At 37.3% G+C, this 9,818-nt stretch overlaps 1 non-coding gene across 1 annotated transcript; it reads left to right on the forward strand.

Moving 5' to 3' along the window:
* The first annotated feature begins 9,260 nt into the window (after window positions 1–9,260).
* On the forward strand, window positions 9,261–9,332 carry TRNAA-AGC (transfer RNA alanine (anticodon AGC)). Its single transcript has one exon. It is a non-coding gene; the product is annotated as a tRNA-Ala (tRNA).
* The last annotated feature ends 486 nt before the right edge of the window (window positions 9,333–9,818 follow it).

Below are 9,818 nucleotides of genomic sequence, written 5' to 3' on the forward strand. Positions count from 1 at the left end.
TTTTTAATTTTTATTTTTCAATTAGAGTTGACATTCAATATTATTTTCTATTAGTTTCAAGTGTACACATAGTGGTTAGACACTTATATAATTTACAAAGTGATCCACCCAATTAGTCTAGTATCCACCTGGCATTATACATAGTTATTATTACAATATTATTGACTATATTTCCATGCTGTACTTCACATCATTGTGACTATTTTGTAACTACTAATTTGTACTTCTTAATCCTTTCTCCTTTTTCACCAAACCCCCTGACCCCCTTTCCATTTGGCAATCACCAGTTTGTTTTCTGTATCTATGAGTCTTAATACACCTTAATAATAGATTTTTTTTCTGATGATAAATTATTTTTATGTTCTGAAAAAATCATTTGTTTAGGTCAACATAATGTTCAATTTAACATGCCAACCTTTAATAATAATTTTTGCAATAATACACATGAATTGATATTGGTCTTTCCTTTTCATTCAGTTTTGGAAGGTTTTGGAGTCAAGGTTACACTAGCTTTTTAAAAGGAATTGGAAAACTTAGGTTTTTTTTTGCATACCACAAAACTGTTTAAATGGTATTGGAAGTGTACACAATGTTATTCCAAAGCTTGTCTTCATTTTAGGTCATCGTGCTGCTTTTCTTTCCCCAGCTACTCAAGGACTTCTGGAAATTGTTTTAGGCTCTGTACAAGGTGTTGAAGACTGTTCAGATAAGGCACTCCAAAACTGGGAATTATTAGGGACAGCTCAAGTTCCCTGAAAACAAGTCATTTTAAACTTACTTTCTCCATGGGTTGTAGTTACAGAATTGTCCAAGGAATTATTTCAATTTTGGAGTACCTCAGCTATGAGAATTATTTTTTCTCTAGCAAGGAAAGAAAGTCAAGACTAAGATCAGAATGCTGAGATTCAAATTGGCCTTATATCCTGATCTTGCTAAACAATGCCTAGCACAAGGAAGGTGTGTATTTAAGTGGTACTACAATTGTTTTTTCAAATGTAGCTAAGCAAGTAATGACACTTTGGCCACAAGTAACTCTTAACAGTGGGCTAAGTTGGAAAGCAAAGCTGTTGTGAGCAAGACCCAAACCTGCAGAGGGAAGCACTATTAGAGTTCGACATTTTAGCCACTTGGCTATCATAGCACCCAAAGTTTGAATTCCTTATGTACCTATGTCAGTCATAATGTTTTGCTTCAACATCACAATGTTTTGGGTTTGGTAAGTTTAAAATTAAGAGTCTACTAGGTATGAAAGACAGAAAACATGAGAAAAACACAGTATTCTGAGATGGAGAACAGAGGACTCTCAGGTAAAGAAAGGCATCATTTCCTGTTTTTCTCTGCCATGTTCTAAAATATTGAGAATATGGTGTTCAGCACTAGATTTATGCTGAAAGGGCAGGAACCCTCTCTTAGAAGCTTCTTCAAATCTTATCTTGTCTTGTCTCAAGACAGGCAACTCTCTCCTCCCTGTCCCTGATTCGTGGGAAACCTGATTAGGAAGCTCTTTTCTACCTAGAGAAGTGAGATTTATGCATTTTAAAGACATCGATATTCTACAGTTTTATTCACTTTTTTAGGAAAGAATGAGAACTTTAAGTTCTCAATCTCAAAATATAATGTTAATCACCATATATTTAAACATAATCACCATATATTTAAACATATTTCAAAACATGAAATAAAATATTTTTGTTTTTACATAACTCTAGAGAAAATACTTTATAGGGATACCTGAGAGGAAAGAAAGAGACTGAGTGGCGAAAGAAAGGCTCTTTTTTGTGTGGAAAAGTGGTATTGGACCCAAGAGAAAGTTTTCGGGGAATTCACCCAATTCAAAGGACAACCATAGCATACAAAAAGAAGCAGATGTGATTTTTCTTTTCTTAATTCAGTGGTTGGAGCAGATCCATATTTTATGGAGCCTAAAGCTCATATGATAATGGGGGTCATCTTTAAGAAAAAAAATACAGAAGTATGAATACAAAATTAGATATGAAAGTATTTATTTAAAATGAGAAACTAAATTGAAACAAATTACAAATTTTAAAAAGCTGATGAATTCCACAAACATCATAAAAACAAAATTAAAAATTAACTTATTGATGTACCTCTATAATGGATGTCTCCTATATTATTTAGCTGAATTATCTTTATAACTTTCATATGACAAGTTTGTAATATTAGCTTCTATAGAGAGAAGTAGATAATTCAGCCTCTCCTCTCACATGCTCGGATGATTTTTAAAAATATAATTTAGATGTTTCTTTTAGCTTCACAACTCATTGTTGGCAATGCCAAGCACATTTTTGGAATTGTTAAATTTGAGATATTCTTGAAGTTTTTTTCGTATATAAACTGTAAGATTTCAGTGTCCAGCATTTCAAACACCATTTCTCCTCATTACTCACTTACAGGACTCATACAGAAAGTAAATTGACACAATGGGAAGTGGATATACAATTGGAGGCCAAATCAGGTTGATTGGACTAGCAATTACTTTACCATATATGGAAGAGATCTTGAAGCACATTTTATATTCCTTTAAACTAAAACTAAATGTTTCCTTGATTCAATGTTTTCTCACTTGGATCCCCAAAATGCCTAATCCCACTCCATTGCTGCTGTATATGAGGGAAAATGGAAAGCTGGGGAAGATGGAATGGAAAAATAGCAATATTAACACTTTTTTGTAAATTTTATGCAGATATATGACCATGTGAACGTATTTTAGGCTTTGGAAAAGGCTGGGGAAAGTGAGGGACTAGGTTCTTAAGCTTTATTAGTTTCTTCCATCTCTGCCATTTAGACTTCATTTTCCTCATTCTGCTTTCCCAGGTCCCAAATGCCCTTCTCTGCTTGCTTCACTGTCCCTACTTCCATTTAAATTCATAAAATCCTCTCAGTGTCTTATGACATTTATTGTACTAGCTACAAGTTCAGGCTTGCTTGTCTTGGGTTGATTTCTTTGAAAGCAATATATTCTAGTGATTAATAGCATTGGTTTTGGAGGCCAATTATTGTGATTGGTATTAAGGCTTTACCTCTTACTAGTTGTGGGGGTCTTGGGAATGTCACTTAAACTCTCTAAGCTTCAGTTTCTTATTTTATAAAATGAGAATAAGAATGGTACTTGGGTATTATGAAAATTGTATGAGGATATACATAAATGTACAATCTTCAGCACAGAGCTTAATTCAATGACTAGCATATTTGTTATTCAATAAATTAGAGTTACTATTAATATTTTTGATATTATTCTCAGATGTAGTTGCTTTGTGATTACTTTTCTTTCTTTAGCAAATTACTCCTCAAGGAAAGGAAGTCATGGTGTTGTTGAAAAATATGGCTATGTGCCTTGGGCTACTTGCATACTGAGCAAACACTACAGAAATTATTGAAACTGGAAATAAAGTTAAGCCTTTGGAAGATATTTCTTATTGTTATCATCAGCACTGGGGCTCTTTTATTGTGAAAAAAATGTGGCTCACCTTTTAATGAATTAGATTTGGGCCACTTGGGATTTGTAGCATCTTCTTGGGCTATAAAAGGAGGGATGTGACTGATAACATGATTCATGGTCCCAATCTTCCCTCCAAAGAGACTAAAGCAGAGCTAAAAGGTTTAGATGCTGCATAGTGATAATATTAAGGTTTGAGATCTTTTGAATTATAATCCCATTGACAGTTTACTCACAGGCTCCAATTTCAAAATAGAAAACAAAGATGGAAAGTTCATGGAGATTTCTTATTTATTTGTGTGTTTGTTTGTTTATTTATTTAATCTCACCTTGCTAGCCTGAGAATTCTAAAACTCCTAATCTATCTTTCACTATTTCTGACTTCCTTTACCTGGTTATCACCCAGAACTGTTCTCAATGTGCTCTTTTGCTCAGAGAAAGACAATTCCTGACTTATTCTATTTTCCTTCCTTTACTTCCGCCCCTTTTTCTGTACTGACTTTGGCTTCATCCCCGTCCTCTCTTCCACTTTGCATCCTGTGTCTTCTGCAAAAATACCCAGAAATGTGTACTTAGTTTCCTCTCTCTAATCCTGGTCTCTTATTTCCCTTTTCTCATTTTCACTGGCCTTAGACAAAAATAGGTCTATTTTTAGAGAGAAAATAATGGAATTCCAGTAGATTCTCAAAGAATCCCTCTTTTGAGGTCCAAAAATTCTGCCTTTTCCACTCTTCCACTACATGATGGAAAGAGGAAGTGAAAAAGAACCTTGAAGAATGAGGTAAGTATAAATAGAAACTTACTGGAACCTGAAGGCTAATAGCTAGCTCCATATGCTTTTGCTATATTCAAAATGGTGTCTAATTCTTGCTTCTCTAGTGTGTTGAAAATGATTAAAGAAGACACTTTAGGTTATATGAACAAACTTTGTTTAACATTTTATGAAGTGGACGGTCTCCTTTTAGAGAACTGCAAAATGGAGTAGACAGCAGAAAGCTTATACAAGATAAAGAGAAAGAACAAAGAAGAGAAAAATAGAAAATATATGATTGGCTGGGGCCACAGAGTTAACCTTATTTGAGATGAAAAAGCTAACATTTGCACTTCTTGTCAAATGAAACATTTATAGGGACATAAAAGTTATCTAAGTTTCGGTTTGCTGATGTGGCTCCCCAGGCAGGAGTGGCTCCATCCAGGGCCTAGAAAGTTATTTCAGCACATGATTATGCAAGAAAAAAGAAATAATAGAGAAGTTACTTGGAAGAATTCTAGGATGATTTGAATACCTTCAGTATCTTCGACACTTGCTGAATATATTTACAGGTACAGAAAAAGAGTCAAGACAAATCAAGTCGAAAATAAAAATATCTAGTTATCTAGATAGGAATTTCTAAGAATTCCCTTTTCTCTTCTCTTAACATGGAGCTGGAGTGGTGGAAGAGCAGGTAGGATGCAATCAATGTCTCTTATTTTCCTTTTTCAGACCTTTGGGAGGAACTTTTCATGAGGAAGTTCCACATGTTGATGACTCTCTGAAACTGACCAAATCTCTGAGAGTAAAACGAAAGACAAAGAAATGGAAAGATAAGGCAATTAGAGGATGATTCCAGGTAGTTCGACAATCAACAAGAATTCTAACCAAGAAAAGAGAAAATGAAAATGAGAAAGAACAAGAAAAAATAAATAGAAGAAGATTATCGAAGAAATATTTTTTGATTTTCCAGAATTGAAGGCCATGAATTTATAGTTTAAAAGGTGCATTAGTTAAGATCATGCTAACTTATGTAAACCCAAACAATCCTTTAAATACATAATGGCTTAAGCAAAAAAGGAATTTGTGTCTTGTTCACATAGAGCAAAGCCTAGGGATTCCTAATCAGTAGGAACCTTCTTTCAAACAATGGGTCAGCGACCTTGCTCCTTGCAATGTGTGGCTCACCATCTTCAACACATAATTTCTAAGTTTGCCTGCTCATTAAGGCAGTAGGTAGAGAACAAACTTGGAGGATTGACTAAAAAATGTTTTATGATTCAGCTCTGGAAGAGGTAAAAATTGTGTCCACTCACATTCCATTAGTGAGTCTCAGTCACATGGCCACATCTAATTCCAAAAGAACATGAAAAATGTAGTCTACTTGTGTGCCCAGGAAGAAGAGAGGCCAGTTTAGTGAATAACTAGCCAGTATTTACCACAAGAAGATCTAACAAATGTCAAGCAAAATGAATGAAAAGGATCCATACCAATACATATTATAAAATTTCAGTGCACTAGGGAAATTCTTACACAATATTTTTACTAATGAACAGCTTGGCTACCCATACCTATGGGTTGAACATTTAGTCAACAACAGAGAACAAAAAAGGAGGAGTTCATTGGAAATGTTGGGAGTTAGGGCCTTTTTACATGAGAATGTAGCACAGTATTCCCTTCACTAAGGAAAGTCTCTATGGACTGTTCATTCAGGCTGGAAAGTAAGGGGAACTAAGGCCACATCACTCAAAACTCACAGCCTACTCACTCCTAGAGGGAAGCAGAGCTGAGAAGGAGAAATGTAGCTTTTCTCACTGAATTCTCAGTAGGATAAGTGACAGTAGACTGACATAACTAATGTAGTAACTAGTAATAGTCATGTGAGATTTGTTGAATTTGTTAATTTGAATTTTGCATCCCTGCCTTCTAACACAAGGTGTGACTTAGAAATAATCCACTAAATAGAGAGTGTGTGTATGTACACTTGTGCACGTGTCTATTGCATGATATTTAGAGAAAATAACTTGATTGCCATCAGATAATCCAGGTTTATACTTGGGGACCATGAGAAAAAAAGATTCTTATTGAGAAGGGCTCTTGGTGTCTAATTGGATTCAAATTTAAAAGCAGAGCCTAGCAGCTGTTTCTGAACAGTGATCTCTCACTCAAACTGCACTTCAGGGAGCAGCCTACACTGAACTGCCTGCATGCACTATGTTCCTCCTACCTGAACCAGCTCTTATAAAGGAGTTCCTGGAATTGTATTTCCACCATTAGGACCCAGGCTTTCCCTGTCCAATCAGAGCTGTGCAACTATATCCACCCCTCCCCCCCATCAGCATCTTCACTGACCAATCAGAGCAGCTCAATTTTGACCAGTCAGAACAGTGCCTTTTGGACCAAACTGCAAGGATTTGGAGTCCTCATTCCATGAGGATGGACCAATTAGGGACCAGGGGCAGGGACTTCTGTCTATATAAGCCAGCTGCTCTCTGGCTCAGAGAACACAATTTCCCTTTACACAGAAAAGTGAATACTGGTTTTCCCTCAGTCTGGAGCTGAACTGCTGAAGAAGAGACATGGATGATGTCTAGCCAGACCAGAGCAGAGAAGAGTGGGAGGAATAGAGCAGAGCAGAGTGGAGCAGACTGGTGGTATAAAGCAGAGCAGAACTGTTTAGTGGGTCTTTGCCCCAGGGTTACCTCACAGCCATGCTGTTCCATAGCAGTGCATTCTCTTAATTGAGCTAGAACACCACTGAACTGATCTCACTGTAGAGTGTATCACAGTTGAGCTGTTTGCGCTGAGTAGTTGCCATCTTCACCGCACCCTAAATTGAGGATTCCTGTTTGTGTTGAGTTGGTGCCAAGGACCATCAGTTGACACACTTCATAGCAATTTGATAAATATCACTGAACCTCTCATTTCATACCAGCCATCGCTATGCTCAATGCTTTTTGTAAGGATCAAGGGAGCGCCTACATGAAAATACCTCTACAATCTTCAGAACATGATATTAATTTACTTACTTCCAAATCACATTCCCAGTACACCACTTTGAGTCACTTGCTTGGCTTTCATTTTCCCTAAAGATATGATGAGTAGGGTTATGCACTTCATATGTTTTGTAGTTTTCTCAATATATTGGGCATGTGTGTGAGCTGTCTCCTGAGTTAAATGTTTAAATCCTTGGGAGAACCCTCTAACTTAAGAGCTCATTTCACAACTATGCTCCACTGCCCACACTTAAGTACCTGCATACCTTTGGCCATGATCCCTACCAATTATGAAAAATCACATAAATAGAGCCATTGCAAAATGGAGTTGGAGACACCATCCCAGAAGAACTGCCTTGCACGGCTTGCTTCTTGACACTTTGGAATGTTTCAGCTGAGCAAAATAACCTTTGGACTGGGTCAAACCAACATTATCTTCCAAGCAACTATTTGTAAAGTTAACAAGAAAGCAGACATCTTGACTGCAAGGTTGTAGGATGCGGGGTGGGACATTTTCAGAATCAGTAAACAGCCACATATAGTGTTAACCTTAAAAAAAAAAAGCCAAAGTAAGAGGCAACAAGTGCTAAAGAGCCAAAACAAACAAACAAACAAACAAACAAATAATAAAAAATAATAATAAAAAGGAAAAAAGAAAGCTATTTGGGAAGCACTGATTCAGGCAGAAATCCAAATGGTGTTCTGATTTGGTGGAGAAGGCAAGGGACATTTATGAGAAAGGGAAGGGAAATAATTACATAGATAGAAGAAAAGAATTTCTATTTCTATAGATGCAGATAAGCTTGCATTTGATGCTAATTCTAAAGCATGGCTTTAATATTCAGTCCACTAGTTGTCACAAAACAATCGTTTGGGACACAGTACTGCTTTAGGCCCAGATCCAAGTTTATTTCCTTCGGTTTTAACATTCTAAAAGTTTGAGGGGTAAGACAGCAAGGTAGTTCCTCTAGGATGGCAACTCAGACTCCATTTTAATGTGGCTTTATTTACATTATTTTTTATAATAGCTGAAGAATAACCGCTTATTAGCACCCATAGAAAGTCCTTTCTTCTAGTCATGTAATTATTTTCCTTCCAGTTCTTATTAAAAACCCTTGCCTTCACCCATTATTGGAATTCGTTGATGTCAAATCAACACTCGTTATCTCTCACTCTAGCTTTTTATTTTCAAGGTTAACACTACTTAGTGCTCTTCCCAGGTGAGAACTATCACTTTTGTGTTCTATATTATAAGTCTACAAGTCCGAGAATCCTTCCTCTGAGGTGGCTTCTGGGAAGTCTTAGATGTTCTTTCAGACCAATGAAGGGTCTTTGAAGTTCCAAGAGGACTCCAAGTGGTTCCTGTGTATGTGGAATAGTTCTATAACGGCAGAGGGAAACTGGAAAATAACATTAAATGAGAATCTGTTAGGATAAAATGGCACGTATTTTGGTCTTCTAAGGAAGTTTCAGGGCCATAATGGTAATCAGAATGAATCCTACGTTGCAAAATAAGCCCAGGGGCAAGTTCATTCCTTTGTTTTCCATGAATTTCATTAATAAATTCCCATCTCAGTGACCCATTTGTCATGGATACTCTCCTCTGCTGCGTGGCTCCTCAACCCCAGGCTTGGCAGGGAAGACTATCAGGAAGAGCTGCGACCCACTCGAGCCGATCTGCAGTTCCCCTCCAGTTTTCCCTCCCAGACCTAAATGACCAGGGCAGCGTTTACGGTTTTTTTCTTTTTATCCCCCTGCATTATACTCTCGGTTTTATGGCAGCATTTTAAGCGGAGAGATTTTATCCCAGATCTCTTCGTAGGGCTGGCCAGGCAGGATTACCATCTTCTCCACCAGAAACATCTGAGAAGGTAACCCATAGTGGGAGATCTCGAGACCAGACCGGGACTTCTGGTATAATATTTAGTTTTCTTTCGCCTAGTTTAGCTACAGTATAGAGAAATTTAAGGCTTGAACAAAATAAAATTTCTGTTGCCACCATTGAAAAATAATAATTACAACTCATTGAACTATCTCCGACATTGAGCAAGCGCGAGGGGGTGTAGCTCAGTGGTAGAGCGCGTGCTTAGCATGCACGAGGCCCCGGGTTCAATCCCCGGCACCTCCATGTTTTCAAAACTTATTTTTACTCTAAATCCTTACCTGCGGGTCATTTGCAGAAACACGTCCGCCGCTGTCTCTTTTCTGGTTCTTTCATCGTCTTACAGTGCTTTTCACTCACACAAAAAACCGAGTGTATTTTGGGTTAATTTGCCTTTTAAATCGACACATGTCGACCTCAGGGCCTTGACACCACCCCAGAGAGTTGCGTCAACAGGCGAAAGACAAGGTGAAAGACTTAGGAAGCACCGACTGGCTCAGGATTCCAGAACCCCCAAAACAAGCAAGGCACCAAACTGACAAGCTTAATCACAACAGTTACAGTTCGTAGTACTAGGGAAAGCAAGACACACAGAAAACAAAAACAAAAACAAATGTGAGTCCACTAGAAAATTTCTTTAGATCGCTTTGTTTTTTCATCTGTTCGAGAATAAACTGACCCCAAGAGAGGAAGTTTCTCTATGAATTTCCCTACCAACTTCTACCGCTTACA

Source organism: Pteropus medius, unplaced genomic scaffold (genome assembly GCF_902729225.1).
Source record: "Pteropus medius unplaced genomic scaffold, Ma_sr-lr_union100, whole genome shotgun sequence".
Lineage (NCBI taxonomy): Eukaryota > Metazoa > Chordata > Mammalia > Chiroptera > Pteropodidae > Pteropus > Pteropus medius.